Here is a 20,000-nt window from a genome sequence, read left to right as displayed (position 1 = left end):
ACATTAAACACACACACACACACACACACACACACACACACTGACGCGGGCCCTGTAATCTGGCTTTTGGTACACCCATGAATCCCCTCCCCATCCGGCACTCAGCTGATTCTCTCCTCATGCCGTGTCATCTTCTCATCACTCTGCGTTCTCTAATCTGTGTTTTCTCACTTTTTGTTCTCTCCTCGCCCACAGTGACTCATCAAGCACTCGCCTCCTCCAGGCGTCATCCCGGAGAACACATCTTGTCATTTTTTATATGTTGCACAAAAAGTCTGTTTTTTTTTTCTCCATCAAAGTGTCTGAAATACCCCCACCCCCCCTCCTCCCCCCCACCACCACGTCCTCCTCACACGTCCCTTTGTCCGCTCACAACAACAAATTCTGAAATAAATTTTGTTCCCGTGGTTCCGAGGTGCGTTCAAGTCTCCTCCTCCTCCTGGTGTTTATGAGGTGAAGGTCAAAGTGAGCAGAGGCCTAACTCAACTCTGTCTGGGTGTCATCTGTGTTTATACACTCGGCCCGTCGCCTTCTCTCGCCCTCTTTTCCTCCCTCTCTCTCTCTCTCTCTCTCTCTCTCTCTCTCTCTCTCTTCTCTCTCTCTCTCTTCTCTCTCTCTCTGTCGCCTATCCTTCTCACTCTCATCTCGCAGACAGACACACACAAGCACTCAAAGAGAATGGACTAGGACTAAAAAAAAAAAACCCGCTGAGGATTTTTCTCCCTTTTTTTTCCTCCACCGTCACTTTTTTTCTCCAACTTTGCTTCGAGCTTGAATCTCTTTAATCACCATCCTTTTTTTTTTTAAATCTCTCCATCACCCCTGTCTCTCTCTCTCCCTCTCCCTCTCTTTCTCTCTCTCTCTCTTTCTCTCTCTCCACTTTCTGATTCTCCTTTCCATTTCTTTTCATCTCCTGTCCCACCACTCACACGTCATCTTGCATCAGAGCGGAGTCGCTCCTTATTTTTATTTTTTATTTTTTTTGTATTTCGGTGACGTACTTTTGCACCTCATCTCCTCTTTACTACCTCCATCCCATTTATGGAAATACAAAGGGGTGCAGATTATTCACCAATAATCCTTTGCATTTCAGGAATAGAGCGACAAAGAGTGGCTCCAAAGAATTTAGCTGACTGCAAAGAAACTGAATAATTTCAGTGTGTGAGTGTGTGTGTGTGTGTGTGTGTGTGTGTGTGTGTGTGTGTGTGTGTGTGTGTGTGTCTGTGTGTGTGTGTGTGAGGCTCAGCTGTAGACAGATGCATAGCAAAGTGAACAAACCACACAACTCATTTCTTTGTCCATCTCCTTTGTTTATATTTCCACCTTTTTCCTGAAGGAGATTTAATGCCTCTCCTCTTCTGAAGAGAATGGGAAGTCTGACTTTTGACCAGCTGCCACCCTGATAAAGGCGCCCTGGATTTAGCTGTTTTCCTGTGGAATTACCCTTTAAGTCCTGGATTCGACCCCCTAGTGAAAACAAAATTAACAGTCGTTTAAAAACTGTCCTTAATTGGGGACTTTCTTTTTGACTTCTTTTTCTAACGGACTGAAGCTGATTTTCAATATTTCTTTTTTCCAACTATTGAATCTTAACGGGATTTCACTGACGCGGATTAAAGACTCCAGCAGCATCTTTGTCTGTTAGTCGATGTGTTAGACGAGATTCTTGCCGCCAAAATCCATTAAAATCAATATTTTCTAATGTTAAGGTTTTCATAGGTGAGTACTTGAATCCACACATGCTTCTTCTCCTGCATGTTTCGGATGATGATTAATTGATGACATTCATCCAAATCTCTTTTTCATAAGGCCGCTACTTCTGCATGCATGTGTGTGTGTGTGTGTGTGTGTGTGTGTGTGTGTGTGTGTGTGTGTGTGTGTGTGTGTGTGTGTGTGTGTGTGTGTGTGTATGTCTGTGTGTGTCTGTGTGTGTGTATGTCTGTGTGTGTCTGTGTGTGTGTGTGTGTGTGTGTGTGTGTGTGAGGTTTAAGTCGTGATTAAATAGATTTTCCCCGGCGCTCCTCAGCCATTTCACCCTTCATTTCAGCTTTAATTCAGTTCTCATCCGTGTGATTTAAGGTCACATTCTCGCATCTGATCATGTGTGATAATGTCAAAACTGTACAAGTCACCTCCGCCGGATGGAGACTGCACTTCAGCCCCGTCCAATGACCTGCTCAGAGAGTGTGTGTGTGTGTGTGTGTGTGTGTGTGTGTGTGTGTGTGTGTGTGTGTGTGTGTGACATAGTCTGATCAATAAATTAATCTACACAAAGCGACGCAGCACGTTGCCCTTTTCTCGATGCGATTATTTTGATCTGCGGTTATTTCAAACTTCTTCTGACAGAGAGTGTGGGAATCAAACCCCGAGTGTCTGTGTGCAGCAAAATGCACATCAACACACACACACGCATGCAGACCCTTCACCCATCAAATCATCCAATCATCCATCCATCACAGGTGCAGCAGCGATTGACCCCTTTTCTCTGATTAACCTTCCTATCATTCAGCTGACACTACTTTGGATTTATACTGTGTGTGTGTGTTACGGCTACATACCTGTGAAACACACCTGGGACCCGCTCTCATAACCCGGGACCATTAGCCATACTGCTCTCGGCACACATTTGACCCCTGTAGCCCCCCCCCCCCCCCGCAGATGTGAGCTCAGGTAGTCAGTCACCGCTGCAAAATGGACGCTCTGCCACGCTGCTGTCCGCCGTCTTTTCACTCAAATCAGGTTTTATGAACAGGGGAGACACGCGTTCACTGTAATAATGTTTAAAACTTTCAGAGAGCAGGCTCATCACTAAACCAGGATTTTAAATGTTTATATGATTCTCTTAAAATTCCTTTTTTGATACCTCAGCAAAAAAAAAAAAAAATATAGAGATCCGAGGCGCCAAATGTTTGGTTATCTCTTGTTTTTAAAATCCTAAATATGCAAACTTCACCAGACGTCTTAACTGAACACACACGATGGCAATGTTTAGGGTCTAAACTTTGAAAATGCGCTCTCTCTCTCTTTGTCTGATGCAGCTGATGGTTAAAAATATGACTGAAGTTTCTTAAAAGCGTCCGTACTTTCGGATCGAGGATCGATCGTTTTTGAAAGACAGAAGTCTAAAATGTTCCCAACCTGAAGCAGAGGGAGTTTGAAGCAAAATGGACGTCACTGAGGGTCCCAATCTGCAGGAACACTTTAATATAAAACTGATTTAAAGGAGTTTGAAGCAGAAGATGAAGCCTTATGTTTGGGGCTTTTTCCGCCTCCTTTTAGAGACGGGACAGACGCAGGACGAGTCAGGGAGAGAGAGAGGGCGCCTGTAGCTTAGTGGTTATGACACGTCCTCGTCGGGGGTTTTGATTCCGACCTCGGGCCTTTTGCTGCATGTCACCTCAGCCTCCGCACATTGAGGCGTGCGCACAGTCATTAGACCACCGGCGCACCCCCTTTACCGACTCTTTACCGAGACTCTCATGGAGGAAGAGCATCGTGTTGTCAAACCTTTCGACATCATTCAGTACGATAAAATCTGCTTTTAATGTTTTGATGATCGTAGCGAAAGCTTCTGAAATTTAAAAAACGACATTGATTGCATAAGATGGGTGCGTTGGCGAGGAATGTATCCATTAAAAAAACTGCAGGCTCACAGTCTGAAATGCAACGGTGGCCAACTTATTTGTGCAATTTAGACCGAGTGAAGGAGTTTGTCTGCAAGTTTTGATCGTCGAAACAAGAAATGAGTTAATATCCGGAGCTTCAGACTTTTATTTTTGTTGTCGCCGTGGTATCAACGCGGGTGTCGATATCTTTTGATCTGTACTAGTATCATATTGAAGTTTAAAGTTCTGGTATTCTGACGACCCGAGGAGAGCAAAGAATAGCCAGTCAATGACCCGAGACATCGCTGAGCATCACTTTAACGTCGAGGTTCATTAAAGGTCAGAAAGGAGGATTATTTTCTGTTTTATGAAGGACAAGAATACTTTTGCAACTGCAGTTTAAAATAGAATTGTCTGATATTTGAACTGATCCCTAATCGTGTTTTTACGTCCCGTCTTACCTCAGGAGTCTCCGCCCCCCTCCTCTCTGACAGGGAAAGTCTCCTGCTGTGAGGTGCATGTGTGAACAGATGAGGAGAATCTCTGGAGCAGTCCTCCTGATATGATCTCGATATTTTCAGGAGTGCATGTGTGAAAACAGCTCGAGAGAGAATTGGTAAATAAGAAGTTTGAAGATGTTTGTAGCAGCAGGTGTATAACGAGGTCGTTCATCGGTTAGAAAGGTGGATTCTTTTCAGTTCCTTCCAGAGAGCAGCGACATGTTTTTGGAGCGTGAATGAACGCTGCCTGCCAGAAAGAGATGTTGTAGTTGATGCCTGACTGGGTTTGTTTCTTAGTTTTACTCAAATAATTAAAGTGTACCCTCGTTCTAAATGATTAACGCGTCAGTAAATATTGTCAGTGAACTTTATGGAGCCGTAAATTATCCGTCGTATCAGGTGACCACGGGGGGGGGTTGCACATATTTCAAGCCACCTGTCAATTTTTAGTGTCTGAGAGCGAAATCGATGCCAGAAGCTTAGGTGAAGAAGAAGTCTGCCAAAAGTCTCCAAACGGAGCTTAAGAGATTTTCCGAGGCGCCGTGTTTGCAGTCGTGGTTGATAAACAGGCCAGGAGAGGCGACAGCAGGGGCTGAGGAGATTCTTAATCCGTCCCCCTTCTTCCTACTGGTTCTCCCGCTCTGTCTCTCACCCTCCCTGCGTGCTGCCTCATCACACGGCGTCGGCGTCGGGCTCTCAGCGATGCGTCCGCCTCAATGAGTCCAGAACAAACGCTCTGCAGGAAGCTTTATCTTCATATCGCTCAGAGAAGATCCACTGCCCTGATGAGGTTACCTCCACCTGATTTAAGAGTATTAAAGAGGACATATCATCCCCCCTCCTCCACCTTTTCAAACAGTCCTCCTCCACCTTTTCAAACAGTCCCCTCCTCCACCTTTTCAGACAGTCCTCCTCCACCTTTTCAAACAGTCCTCCTCCACCTTTTCAAACAGTCCTCCTCCTCCACCTTTTCAAACAGTCCTCCTCCACCTTTTCAAACAGTCCTCCTCCACCTTTTCAAACAGTCCTCCTCCACCTTTTCAAACAGTCCTCCTCCACCTTTTCAAACAGTCCCCTCCTCCACCTTTTCAAACAGTCCCCTCCTCCACCTTTTCAAACAGTCCTCCTCCACCTTTTCAAACAGTCCTCCTCCACCTCTTCAAACAGTCCTCCTCCACCTTTTCAAACAGTTCCCTCCTCCACCTTTTCAAACAGTCCTCCTCCACCTTTTCAAACAGTCCCCTCCTCCACCTTTTCAAACAGTCCTCCTCCACCTTTTCAAACAGTCCCCTCCTCCACCTTTTCAAACAGTCCTCCTCCTCCACCTTTTCAAACAGTCCCCTCCTCCACCTTTTCAAACAGTCCTCCTCCACCTTTTCAAACAGTCCTCCTCCTCCACCTTTTCAAACAGTCCTCCTCCTCCACCTTTTCAAACAGTCCCCTCCTCCACCTTTTCAAACAGTCCTCCTCCACCTTTTCAAACAGTCCTCCTCCACCTTTTCAAACAGTCCTCCTCCTCCACCTTTTCAAACAGTCCTCCTCCACCTTTTCAAACAGTCCCCTCCTCCACCTCTTCAAACAGTCCTCCTCCACCTTTTCAAACAGTCCCCTCCTCCACCTTTTCAAACAGTCCTCCTCCACCTTTTCAAACAGTCCCCTCCTCCACCTTTTCAAACAGTCCTCCTCCACCTTTTCAAACAGTCCCCTCCTCCACCTTTTCAAACAGTCCTCCTCCACCTTTTCAAACAGTCCTCCTCCACCTTTTCAAACAGTCCCCTCCTCCACCTTTTCAAACAGTCCTCCTCCACCTTTTCAAACAGTCCTCCTCCTCCACCTTTTCAAACAGTCCCCTCCTCCACCTTTTCAAACAGTCCTCCTCCACCTTTTCAAACAGTCCTCCTCCTCCACCTTTTCAAACAGTCCCCTCCTCCACCTTTTCAAACAGTCCTCCTCCACCTTTTCAAACAGTCCTCCTCCTCCACCTTTTCAAACAGTCCTCCTCCACCTTTTCAAACAGTCCCCTCCTCCACCTTTTCAAACAGTCCTCCTCCACCTTTTCAAACAGTCCTCCTCCACCTTTTCAAACAGTCACCTCCTCCACCTTTTCAAACAGTCACCTCCTCCACCTTTTCAAACAGTCCTCCTCCTCCACCTTTTCAAACAGTCCCCTCCTCCACCTTTTCAAACAGTCCTCCTCCACCTTTTCAAACAGTCCTCCTCCTCCACCTTTTCAAACAGTCCTCCTCCACCTTTTCAAACAGTCCCCTCCTCCACCTTTTCAAACAGTCCTCCTCCACCTTTTCAAACAGTCCTCCTCCACCTTTTCAAACAGTCCTCCTCCACCTTTTCAAACAGTCCCCTCCTCCACCTTTTCAAACAGTCCTCCTCCACCTTTTCAAACAGTCACCTCCTCCACCTTTTCAAACAGTCACCTCCTCCACCTTTTCAAACAGTCCTCCTCCACCTTTTCAAACAGTCCCCTCCTCCACCTTTTCAAACAGTCCCCTCCTCCACCTTTTCAAACAGTCCCCTGTGGTCTAAATGAAACATCTGTGCTGTGCTTTGGTCAAAATATAACATGAATCAAGCACCAGAGGAGGTTTGTGACCCTGTAGAAACCAGCCGACCTGCATTAAAGTTTTGTTCTAGTCTATGGGTGGAGATATCAGGGGAGCGGAGGGGATTTGTTTTTACCAGAATCCCACTGTGACATCACAAGGAGAGCACATTTGAAACAGAGCATTTTTCTCTGTGTTGTAAGACTTATGCAGACCACAAACAAAGGACTGGATGGTTTATTTCACATGTTGTGGGTCAGTAGACTCTCAGGTTACCCAGATATATGTTCACAAACACTTTTCATAATATGTCCCCTTTAATAATAGTGCATATCGTTGGCTAACGTTAAACTCTCTGCCAGTACAGCAGTGTTGTTGTTGTTGTTGTTGGTTATCTGCACATAATTGATCTGAAGATGGAGATGCTTTTGAAAAATGGAGAGAGGTTAGAACACAGAAAGGTTTACGGACCCATGCAGAGCTGGATAAACACTGAAGCTTCAGAGTCTAATGATGATTAGAATCTGGACTGCAGTACAAAGTTCTTTCTTGCGATGGTTATCATTTTATGAACTAGATATCTGACACATTGCTCCTTTAATGAAACTGGTATCGTTACTGAAGGTTGAAACTTCTAGCTATAACTCTATCATAACTTCCTCTCTGTGGTTTTTGAGGATTTGTCGTTTTCTAAATGCGTCGTCTCAACACCTCAGATTCTTGTGTGTCCGGCGCTGTACTTCATGTGTCACTACGAGTGTTTGAATCCCGCTCAGCCGTTTATAGAGCGAGCGAGCGAGCGGCCTATGTGGGACAAAAAAGTACATCTCGATTTTATTTATTGGCAGCACATCACATCACTTGAAGCGAGCGGAATATGGGTCATGATCTGATATAAAAAGGCTCCTCAATAATTCATCCGAGCTTATTAGGACGACTTGTATCGACGCAGACGGCGTCCGCGAGCAGAGGACGGGCGTACACATCGACGTGAGCAACATTTAGACTCCTTTGTGGGATTAGAGCGAGCTAGGAAACAAGCAAAAGCGAGCGTCCTTTGATGTTTTAATCTACTCCACGTTCATGTGTGGACGCCGCGTGTTCATGTGACCAGGGGGTGTGTGTGTGTGTGTGTGTGTGTGTGTGTGTGTGTGTGTGTGTGTGTGTGTGTGTGTGTGTGTGTGTGTGTGTTTGTTTGTGTGTGTGTGTGTGTGTGTGTGAGAGAGGAGCATCCAGCTATTAAATATGAAAAGTGCAATCTGTTACCCTGCAGAGAGTTTTTTATTATTCATCGACAGATTTCAATTAATCATTCATTTACCTAAAGCCCGGCTCGCGCTCTCACACTCTCGTGGACCGGAGCGACGAGTCCTGAATAATCTGGATTATTAGAAGCTGTTTATTATTATTCTTCTGATCTGACTCGTACTGTAGTGTGACGGTTTGTTGGGGGATGAACGCAGAGACAATTTAGTACTACAGTACATTCTGAGGAAATGTTTTATTTATCCACAGTGTGCTGGATTCTCCTCAAATCACACACACACACACACACACACACACACACACACACACACACAGTTTACTGAAGACAATGTGAGATGCGTTTAAACCAATTATGAAGGAAGACGCTTTGTTTCTGTGGATTGTGAGTGTCAAAAATAATAAGTGGAAAGAACGCTTCATGCAGATTTTTTAAGATTCTAAATCCTCCTTGTGTAATCTCATTAAGTCGTTCCAGGAGAAGCAGGCCGGAGATAGCGCGTCCATGCCAAAGCGTGCAGTATGGTTTATTCAGAGTCTGTCTGACCAGCCTCTAACCCTCTGTCCTCTCTCTCCCCTCTCTCTCTAAAACACAGAGAAACAAGCAAACGTCTCATCGGAGGAGCGAAGGGGAGAACGGATGTGAAGCTGCTCCTGTGGAGTACAGTCACCTCCAAAGTGCTGCTCCCCCCCTCCCCCCACCGCCCCCCCACCCGACGCATCCAGGATTTTACCTAAAACTGCTGTGAGTCCGCTCATGTTGCATTGACACCTACAAACACAACATCCAAAAAACAGGAAGCAGAAGCAGAGACGACGTGCTCGCTTCTTGTTGTCAAAAGTCAGATTGTTCTTGTTTATTCTTTTCTGTGTCGTAACGCGTTCTCTGGAAACACGAGCGTTGACCTTAGAGGGAGCGATGGGCTCAGCTGTGCGCGGCGCTGACCCAACACGGCGTGCAGGGATTACCTCTGCCAGCATGAGTGCATAAAAGAGAGAGATGGCCCCGCCCATTCAGGAGCTGTGTTTCTAAGGGTGCGACGTCACACTCGAGTTTACCACGTTCCAGATTTTAAGTCGGACAAACAACATGGCTGATAACAGACGATAAGGACACACTACGGGATAGTTTGCAGGCAGAAAGAACACGACAACACGTCCACAGATAAAACGCACACGATACTATCGCGGTTCTCTGAGTTTCAGACTTCAGGGGAGCGTCCCTGATGACGTATCGGACTGGGAACTCAGACTTTTTCTGAACACCTACGACCTTAATGATGATGATGGTGACGATGATATACAGGATGGTTTAGATGCTGATTAGAACTCAAGAACATTTGAGTCACTTCCTGTCAGCACCTCTAGTCACTTCCTGTCAGCACCTGTGTGTCCAATCAGACTTAAAGAAGCTCATTTACACTTCCTGTCGTTTGTTGCTCTCGTTAAAAGCGTCTGATGAGTGAATTGAATTATTTTTAAAAACCTTGCAGCACATTTGTCCTTGTAGGCCACCGTACAAAGATTATGATTTGTTGAGGTGATAAAAGCTCATCAACACACCTCTTCTCTATAATCTCTCCTCCTCGATCTCGTATGTTCCTCTTTTTTGCATCGACAAACCCTCGCACACCTAACGAGGCTTTCCCCGCTAGCGAGAAGTTATTCAATGAATCACGACGACTCGAGCACGTTCTCTCCCGTGCAGCTGGTTGGAGTGACGCCTGGAAGTGATGCAGGGTTAGTTTCCTCCCATGGATGTTTTAGACTCATTTCTGAGTTAATTAAACTCATCTTTCTATTAATTACCTGAGAATGTTGACAGGTGGGATTATTCCAGCTGATTAGTTCTGCCTGAGAGCACCGAGTGGAAGGACGAGCAGAGAGCGAGGGAGAGGATTTCAGAGAGAATTTTGGCAGCGTTCAAAAAACAATTGGTCCAGGAACGAAGACTTCAAGTTAACAAAAAACTTGTCATACAAAGTTTAACAGGCGTAACAAGTTAAGATGTTTCTGTGCAACTTCAATAACAAAGAAATTAAAAAGCAAACAAACATTCACATTAATTTTTCTCTTGTTTTGAAGGTCCAGTCAGTGAGATGTGTAGAGAGTGAGATGATAAAGGTATCTTACTATCTGATCATTAAGGAAACATGCTATGTTGAAGTGCTGGCTTCTCTGACAACAATGCAGCAGCCAGTATGTCCTCCTTCTAACTTTAGATTCTGCTCCTGAATGCTCTGGATTTGTTTGGACCAGAGAAGGTAGGCGCTTTTAAGACACCCCCCACCACACGGCCGTTTTGGACGCCCCTCTGTTTGTCAGATATGAGAGCAGTTATCAGGTCAACAGGTGTTGCAGCGATGGAAGCGGTCAAGAGAAGTGGTTCAGATAGAAGTGATTGTACCCGACCTAAAAAGCCTCTGCATGTTTCTAATAAGCTCCACGAGCAGAAACGTGCTCAAACTAGGATCAATATTGGAGATGCTTTTGAAAAATGGAGAGAGGTTAGAACACAGAAAGGTTTACAGACCCATGCAGAGCTGGATAAACACTGAAGCTTCAGAGTCCACCACATGGTGACCTGAGTGAGCATCCACTCTAGAGAGGAGGGGGGGGGGGACAGCTCTCTATGATGTTTAGAATTTAGACTGCAGTACCCATTTTAACTACTAGGGGTCAGAGCTACATACTGCTCCTTTAAAGCTCCTTTTTTTGACTGTTTATGAAAATGACTGAAATGAACACAGATGTCTCTTTATGATTGATAAAAGCAAACCAAACCTTCATCGACAATATTAAACATTTCTATAAAGTTATTTTTAATTCTCGTAAACACTGCTGCAGGGTGTCTCATGAGACCTTTGACATCACAGACCTGAGATTCTTCCAGCATATCTGGAGGAGTTTTCAGCTCATGTTAGCGTACAGCTTCTGCAAACAATCAATACTCATGCTGTGCTTTCTCTTGTGTTGGCTGTAGTTGAGCCTCCCTCAGTCTGAGGCTATGAGAGGGAGAGAGGAGTCCCAGGCTGTACCATCATGCTTCTTCTGAGACGCTGGGATGAGACTTTGGCTGGCAAAACACAAGGTAAGAAAAACATCGATTTCCACGTTTCCTCATGTTGTCTCTGCAGAGAATGAAAACACAAAAACAGGCCGTGCTGTCTCACCTGGGTGTGTTTGTGCGCCTGTAGCCTCTGTGTGTGTGTGTGTGTTGTCTCTCCTCGAGCTCGGTGATGGATGGTCAGTAAACTTTCAGAGACTTTATTTGCTTCACCAGATTCTTCTGGAGGGTGATGTGAAGGGTTGAAGGTGGAGCCTGCAGACGTTTGGTTCCTGATGTTTTAGCACAGTTTGCACTTTGATCAGCTGCTCACCTGACCCCGCTCTTATTGACTATCAGGCTCATCTGCATGGCTCTACAGGCATCGATCAGGCAATTAAAGGATTTGTCCAATGAGATTTCTGTGGCAGATGTGAGAAGTGGCAGCTGGGTGCGAGTGCTTTGTGCGATGAGATAAAAGAAAACATCATTCTCTCTCTCGTCCCGGCACCAAATTACACAGAGAAAGTGTATTTCGCCACGAGGGCCCGATGAGAGGCCATTATCATATCAGCACATTCCATCGCCTCCTCGTACATTCATCTCCTCGCTCCATGGTGCAAAGAGGCTTTCTTCAAATTTCACCTTTTCCCTCCCTCCATTTTTCTGTTTTCATCTCATCCCATGCTCCGTAAATCAAAGCCGCGACGTTTAAGTGACTGAGCTTTGGTGCAGAGGAGGAGGAGAGGAGGAGGAGGAGGAAGAGGAGGAAGAGGAGGAGGAGGAGGAAGAGGAGGAAGAGGAGGAGGAGGAGGAAGAGGAGGATGTGGTTACTCCTCTTCCTCGGAGCAGCAGAGCGACTCTCCCTCTCTGTCATAAAGAAGCTCTTCATCCTCTTCGTCTGTCGTTTGCTCAAAGTCACACAGCTTCCTCGGCTGCTGCTGACGCTGCACTTCTCCTCACAGCGACGTCACTGAACATTTCCATTACAATGAATTAGTGAAGACGCTGCATCTCATTAAAAACCCGCTCCACCTTCATCGGCGTTCATCCTTTACAGCTCCGCATTATTAGTTTAATTTATTGGAGAGCAGCGAGCCTCCACACGGCCTGAAGAACGACTCAAATGAAGATACATGAGAATAATAATGTTCACACGAGCTTTATCTCTAAACCATGTTTACCCAAATGTAATTTTACCCCCCCCCCCCCTAATTATATCACCACCTCTCGCTGCCATTAATTAAGTGAGGCGCTAATGAATCAGTCCAATCCAATTAACAGCAGACCCTCATTTAGAGCCCACCTCCTCCTGCACCCCCACCGCACAACCAGAGACGATACTGAAGACTCATTTCACCGGCCGATTGAACGCTAACTTTCATTTAATTTCATATTTGATTTATTTGCTCATTTCAGTGTTTGGTTTCAACACAATAAAACACAACAAGAAATGTTTTCTCATAATACTGAAATGAGCAAACAGGAGCAGGAAGAAGAAAACCTATAATACCTGCCCCCTTTTCCTAACAACACAAGAAACTGTTTAACAATTCAATTCAATTCAATTTTTCAATTCAATTTTATTTGTATAGCGTCAACTCATAACAAGTGTTATCTCAAGACACTTTACAAAAAGCAGGTAAAAGACCTTACTCATTGTTATGTTACAAAAAGAGGAGAAGAGAGGAGCCTGATAACTGAAGGCTTTACCCCCCATAGTACACTTAGAGACTGTAGGTACCACCAGCAGGCCTGCACTCCGGGACCGCAACGCTCTCGAGGGACAGTACGGCACTAGTAGCTCCTTCAGGTAGGATGGTGCCTGGCCATTTAGCGCTTTGTAGGTGAGAAGAAGGATCTTGAATTCTATTCTAGACTGTATAGAGAGCCAGTGCAGAGAAGCCAGGACAGGAGTGATGTGGTCCCATTTCCTGGTTCTCCTCCTCGTTTTATCTGACTTCCTCAAAAGTCTGCTACCGCTGCGTTCTTCTGCCGAGTCGGCCGACGTGCTCCTGCGTTTATTTTTGGAAGATAATTCATAATTGACACCATTCCTTCTTTCTTCCTGTTTTCTTTTTAATGGAAAGGGAAAGGTTTTTTTTTTCTTTTCCTTCGACTGTGTTTTAAGAAATGGGAGCAGCCCGAGGAGCCGGGGAGTTAGGAGGCTTTTGATGAGGAGGAGGAGGGAAGGAGGGGAACAAGGAGAGGATGGGAGGAGAGGGAGTGTTCGGGGAGTTGAGGATAGAGAATGCAGATGTGTGTTTTTCTCCTGAAGACAATGACTTCTGATGTGTGTGTGCTGAGTTCTGTCTCTTCTGTTGTGGCAGCAGAATCACACAGCAGGGTGTCGTTCTGTCTCATTACCTCACACTCATGTATGGAAACGTTTCAGGCATGTTTCCCTTTGTGATGAATTCAAATCATGAAGTTCAATCCAGGCGTTAGTGGTGTTTAGGTAATCTCGTAATTGAAGAGGTTGTAGGATGCAGCAGCAGAATGAACGAGTGTAAATGCAAATTTCAACATAGTATATGCACGCCGTGCTTTGTCAGGGCGTCGCATTACAGCGGCATTCACTGCCATGATCTTGTAGTTCTCTTGTGATCTTGTAGTTCTCTTGTGAACTTGTAGTTCTCTTGTGAACTTGTAGTTCTTCTGTGATCTTGTAGTTCTCTTGTGATCTTGTAGTTCTTCTGTGATCTTGTAGTTCTCTTGTGATCTTGTAGTTCTTCTGTGATCTTGTAGTTCTTCTGTGATCTTGTAGTTCTTTTGTGATCTTGTTGTTCTTCTGTGATCTTGTAGTTCTCTTGTGATCTTGTAGTTCTTCTGTGATCTTGTAGTTCTCTTGTGAGCTTGTAGTTCTCTTGTGAACTTGTAGTTCTCCTGTGATCTTGTAGTTCTCTTGTGATCTTGTAGTTCTTTTGTGATCTTGTAGTTCACTTGTGAGCTTGTAGTTCTCTTGTGAACTTGTAGTTCTCCTGTGATCTTGTAGTTCTCCTGTGATCTTGTAGTTCTCCTGTGATCTTGTAGTTCTCTTGTGATCTTGTAGTTCTTCTCTGATTCTGTAGTTCTCTTGTGATATTGTAGTTCTTCCCTGATTCTGTAGTTCTCTTGTGATCTTGTAGTTCTCCTCTGATTCTGTAGTTCTCCTCTGATTCTGTAGTTCTCTTGTGAACTTGTAGTTCTTTTGTGATCTTGTAGTTTTCCTGTGATCTTGTAGTTCTCTTGTGATCTAGTAGTTCTCTTGTGATCTAGTAGTTCTTTTGTGATCTTGTAGTTCTCCTGTGATCTTGTAGTTCTCCTGTGATCTTGTAGTTCTCTTGTGATCTTGTAGTTCTCCTCTGATTCTGTAGTTCTCCTCTGATTCTGTAGTTCTCCTGTGATCTTGTAGTTCTCCTCTGATTCTGTAGTTCTCTTGTGATCTTGTAGTTCTCCTCTGATTCTGTAGTTCTCTTGTGATCTTGTAGTTCTCCTCTGATTCTGTAGTTCTCCTCTGATTCTGTAGTTCTCCTCTGATTCTGTAGTTCTCTTGTGATCTTGTAGTTCTCCTCTGATTCTGTAGTTCTCCTGTGATCTTGTAGTTCTCCTCTGATTCTGTAGTTCTCTTGTGATCTTGTAGTTCTCCTCTGATTCTGTAGTTCTCTTGTGATCTTGTAGTTCTCCTCTGATTCTGTAGTTCTCCTCTGATTCTGTAGTTCTCCTCTGATTCTGTAGTTCTCCTCTGATTCTGTAGTTCTCCTGTGATCTTGTAGTTCTCCTCTGATTCTGTAGTTCTCTTGTGATTTTATAGTTCTCCTGGGATCTTGTAGGCTTATTGGCAGTAATTTGTTTAATGCTTGAAGTATTTGGACCGTAGGATCTCATGTTTAAAAGCTTGACCTGAAAACACATCTCAGGTCTCTGTGGCGACATTAATTGGGTTGCAATCAGCTGATCAATAAAGCTTCAGTCCTCAGCAGCGCCGACATAAGTCACCTGGAAAAAGGAGCCTGCAGATCGGCTCATTAGCTGAGCGCTGCACCTCCAACGTTTGCTTTGGTGGCATCTGTTATTTTCTGGCACGTGCTCAGATGCTGCTGCGAGGAGGCTTCAGGTGCCGTCAGAGTTTGTGCTCCAGTTGTTGATCTGATGCCGGAGTCCTGTACAGGAACTCAACCCATGATTTATACTCACTGGTTACCAACACACATGTACGGAGGCCCAGAAGGGACGATGGAGCAGCTTTACTTATACCCTGGATAAATACACACACTGTTTCTCAATGTGTTGAAGTGTGTTTTTATTTGTATTTATTATTTGTTTGTGACCATATCAGCACATTACTCGGGCCTGAAGCTTCGTTCAGGTCTGTGAGCAGCTGTGTGTTGACTTCTTGTTTTCCGGCCTAACCCGGAGGTTGTGCTGTCGAACCGGGTGAATGATTTGTGTGTGTGTGTGTGTGTGTGTGTGTGTGTGTGTGTGTGTGTGTGTGTGTGTGTGTGTGTGTGTGTGTGTAAGCCACAGGTCAGCTTTTTACACAGCCACGATCGACAGGAAACTCTTGTGCTCATGCCTGGAGGACTAACAGTGCAGAGTGTCGGGAGGATTGCAGCAGAATGCTAAACCAAATGTTGTCTCTATGTGAGCTCTGCTGCAGCTCGCTCTGAAGGTGAGAATCTTAAAAAGCTTTAGAAGCTCCAATAACGACTAACTGAGCGGCAGCAAACTTACCTTAACTTTACACCACTCGCAGAGACTTCGTGCTCGTCTCTGATTGAAGCTTCACTCCTCAGACGCAGATTTAATTAGTAATAATAACACCTCACGAGTCAGAGAGCGTGATTAATGTCGCGCTAACACACTTTGATGAATGCTCTTGTTGTGCAGAAGCTGCAGCTGAAGTAATAATGTTTAAACTTCTTTCATCTCCGCTCTACTTAGCTGCATTTCTCTTTTCCATTATGAAGACTGAGACGGACTATAAATCAGTCTACAGCGGGAGAGAGGGGGGGATTACTTTTCCTGCTCTACAATGACCCGGTTACGCCCCCTGTGCAATGAGAAGGGTGGCCTTTATCTGAGCTGCACATACACACACACACACACACACACACACACACACACACACACACACACACACACACACACACACACACACACACACACACACACACACACACACACACAGACGATGTTGCAGAGATTGTGTTGGTCAGGCGCATGCAGTCACAGAGCTTTCAGATGAACCGCAGACGAGGTAACTTTGCCTCAGTCGCTCCAGGCGACGCTCTGCCCTGCCGGTCGCCTTGCAGGCTCTCAGCCGCAGCCTCGGCCCGTCCCGGAGAACTCCTGCAGCCTCTCACTTCATTTCCAGTAGATAATGTTAAAAGTTATTGATCGGGTTGTGTTTAGGAGAGATGCCCCCAGGGAGTTGAGCAGAAGAACTCCCTACAGGGAGCTAATTCCTCTCTGAGGGACCTCATCCATGTCCTGTCAGAGCCGCTGATATGTGGCTGCAGAGAGAGAGAGAGAGAGAGAGAGAGAAGGAGGGGGTGGAAGATGGAGAAAGAGGAATATGTGTTCCAATCTGTCTTCTAACACAGAGAGAGATGCTGTAACACTTCTAACCAGGCGCACAGACAAAAGGCAGAGAGAGGAGATTGTGACGGCAGCCATTGTAAAGGATGCCAGCGTAATGGGTTTGTCAAAGTGTGCCTGATTAAACTGGGACCTCCTGGAGACGACGCAGCGCTCTTGCAGACGTTTACCCTCTCCTGCAGATTCGGTCGATTGTTCCCCGTTTTTGCATCTCGCATTGATTCCCCAAAGCCCCCAAGTTTCAGAAGTATTGAAAACGCTGCAAGCGCACCGGCTGCTCAATTGTAAAAAAAAAAAAAAAAAAAAAAACTCCTGACAAACATTTCTCTGTGCGAGAGATTTTGTACCTATGGATGAATTATGGATCGATTTCCTCACACTGTCACTGGAGGAAAACGCTAAGAAAAGAAAGTCTGGAGGCCAGATTGCGGCGCTGCGTCAGTTGTTTTTTTTAAATATCTCTGGTGGGATTCTGATTGAATTTAAGGCTGAAGATACTGCAGAAACAGTTTCTTCCAGAATAATCTCAGTGTTGAGTTTTCTCCTGTTTCTAGGCGTTCTGTTGATTCTTTCTTTGACAGATGCTCTTTAGATATCTGACCTCTCTAGCTTCTCTCCTGTTTGGACAGTTTCATGTTTGTACTCTGTCGGTTGAAAACAGGATTATTATTAAAGATGTTAAATCACTCAGAGGAGGAGAGCGTGCCTCGTTAAAGTCGTGATTGCGCGCGACTGTGCTGCTGACTGTAATTCTCTAAACATCTATAACTTGGGGGGATTTCTTCACGCACAAACTCAAGAGATTGATTTAAAGTACAAGTTATTTTCAGAACTGCATTAAATAATTTGATAATTATACCAAGAGAAGTATAAAAAAATTTATCTATGTAAAGTTAGAAAAATATACCTGACTCAGGTACAGTGCCCAAGTCCGTTTGAAGAGGTGGTCTCTGGCACGTTTCATGTGTACTCGAATACGGTCTGCAGTAGATGTGAACGCAGCCGTCTGGACCGCTCTATGACGTCATTCTAAACGTCCTTAACCACTCAGCACGGCCCGTTTCCTCCTCTGAGCTGCACGGTAGATGTGGAAGTAGGAAGAGGATGGACTCAACCTGCGAGATGTTGCCATGGTTACTTCTTATTTCAGCTTTTTGGGGGATTTGCAAACCAACTATGTGCATACTGCCCCCTGCTGTATCGGAGGGTGAACATACTCAAGAGAACTGCAGATGATGCAGACCAGCGGGGGGAGGGAGGGGGGGGGGGGGGGGGGGGGGGGGACCGGGCACGGCTACTGTATGAAAACAATTGTGCCTGATGTGAAAACGCTCTAAAACAGGCAGTCGACTGAGGCTCTGATTAGCAGATCTGCAGTCACCCCTAAACATCAGATTGTAGAAACTGACGCAGAAGGTAACAGCGTTAAGAATGATTTCTAACGGTTAAAGATGGCGGTGAGTTTAGAGGACTAAAGCGACTCGTGTCCCTGTTCTCCAGCTCGCCTCCCTTCTTTGTTTTTAGACCTTTCAGGACACTAAACTCTTCAGACTGGTGTTCCTGCAGAGCTGTCGGAGGTGAACACCAACAGAATAACAAGCGGATCAGCGCACGCCGGGTCCTAATACAGTCTGTATCGCATGACAACAGCTTGCTAATTAATTTAGCACGAGAGGAGGAAGGGTGAAGGAGGGAGACGGGGGGGGGGGGGGGGGGGTGACGGGGCCATGAGGGAGAAGGAGAACAGCGACACAGATGTGAGGAAAGGGGTGAGGAGTAAATAAAAGCAGGGTTAGGAATGAGGGTTAAACTGGGACTTAGAAAGGGAAAGATAAGACAATTAGAGCGAGAGAGAGGGAGAGAGAGAGAGAGAGAGAGAGAGAGAGAGAGAGAGAGTTTATAGTTTACGATGCACAACACATAGTTTCTGCTAAACAACACATTGTTTCTGGTGCAGGAGATGCTTTCTGATGCAGACCAGGAACATATTATTTTCCTGCTCGTGTCCCCTTAAGGCTTCGTATGACAGAGATGTACCAAACAAATCATCACACAGAGTATTCAAACATATTCTCTAGTAAATGATATGCATGTTGCGGTGTTTGTTGTGTAGTGTTGAGCTTAATCAGGAAGGTAGGACCCAGGTCCAGATTTGTTTATTTGCTTTGGAGAGCTCAGATGTAGGAATGCAGGAGGTGAAACAGGAAGCAGCAGGTAGGTAGGCAGGTGAAAACAAAAACTAACAACTTTTAAAAAAACATTTAGGTACGTCACGTCTGCAGGCAGAGAAACTTCTGAGTGTAAACATGCAGGGAAAGAAAGAAAGAAAGAAGGAGAGAAAGCAGGAAGAGAATATTCTCGTTGGCTGAGCGGGTCACCGAGACGCTCCATTACACTTTAAGTGAATAAGAGTCAGCGGAGGGAAAAGAGGCAATCAGCCTTCAAATGTGTGAGCCGGGTGGATCTATAGGACGTCTTCAGTCTGCATTAATCCTCCCAACGAGCACTCAACACGAGCTGCTCCGTCTCCAACATGTGCTAACTGTTACTATAAATCCCTCTGGGCTTTATCTCGACCGGACAGCTGAGCGGCTCTTATCATAACGTGCAGTGATCGAGGTGTGTGCATGACTGAAGGGTCCCTGAAGGAGAGAGGAAGGAGGGGGGAGAGGATGCATCTCTACAGGTACAGAAACACAGACATGTACAGATGGAAGCAGCGCTGGTGTACAAACAAACAGGAAGCAGTGCAAGTATAAGATCATCAGAATCAGAATCAGAATCAGAATCAGAATCAGAATCAGAATCAGAATCAGAATCAGAATCAGAATCGGGGTTTATTGCCAAGTACATTTACACATATTGTATTAGTATTGGTGCTAAACAATTAACAAGGAAATAAAACAGAACTAGAAACAACTTAAATAATACAGAATAATAAGATATTACAAAATATAAAATAGAATTTAAAAATGTCAAATATAAAATATAAAAAACACAGAATGTACATGTAGGAGGAGCTGCTCCGTCTCGTCTGAACGTCGTCATGGAGACGAGTTGTGGACACTTATTACAGTTCAGTCTGAACGTCTTCAAAGTTCCCAACCATCAGTGACGTGGATCGGCGCCATCAGTCCCGATATCCGACACGTAAATTAATAAAATATCGGACCCGATACCTGAAGGGGTTTCAATATTGTCTGACGTGTTGTTGTATCGTATGGACGTTTAAGATTCTGGTTATTTGGACGGGTCTGCTGGACGATGCTTCTCGTGCAAAGTGTCTTTAAAGTCTCCCGCTCTCTTCTTCAGTGAACGCCGGGCGCCGGGCGCTCTGTTGTGACACGGGGATGAAGGTATATTTCACTCTCGAGTCCTCGTGGATTATTTTATCTGTCGGGGTGAAATTGCCCTCTGACATTATCTGTAAGTGTCTGATATCTTTTAT

General features: G+C 45.2%; 1 long non-coding RNA gene across 2 annotated transcripts in view; it reads left to right on the top strand.

The window, feature by feature from the left end:
- Window positions 1-11,706, top strand: part of LOC110004040 (uncharacterized) — a 12,898-nt gene extending 1,192 nt beyond the window's left edge. Inside the window, exons 2-4 of one of the 2 annotated variants that reach the window (XR_002278948.2) lie at window positions 1,337-1,719; window positions 8,523-8,671; window positions 10,910-11,703. This is a non-coding gene — a long non-coding RNA (uncharacterized lncRNA). Of the gene's footprint in view, window positions 1-1,336; window positions 1,720-8,522; window positions 8,672-10,909 lie in introns of both variants that reach the window. The other variant, XR_002278949.2, reaches the window with a different exon arrangement.
- The last annotated feature ends 8,294 nt before the right edge of the window (window positions 11,707-20,000 follow it).

This window comes from Labrus bergylta, chromosome 16, assembly GCF_963930695.1.
Source record: "Labrus bergylta chromosome 16, fLabBer1.1, whole genome shotgun sequence".
Taxonomy (NCBI): domain Eukaryota; kingdom Metazoa; phylum Chordata; class Actinopteri; order Labriformes; family Labridae; genus Labrus; species Labrus bergylta.
The sequence above is the reverse complement of the archived record's forward strand: the minus strand, read 5'-3'. Positions and strand labels throughout refer to the sequence as shown.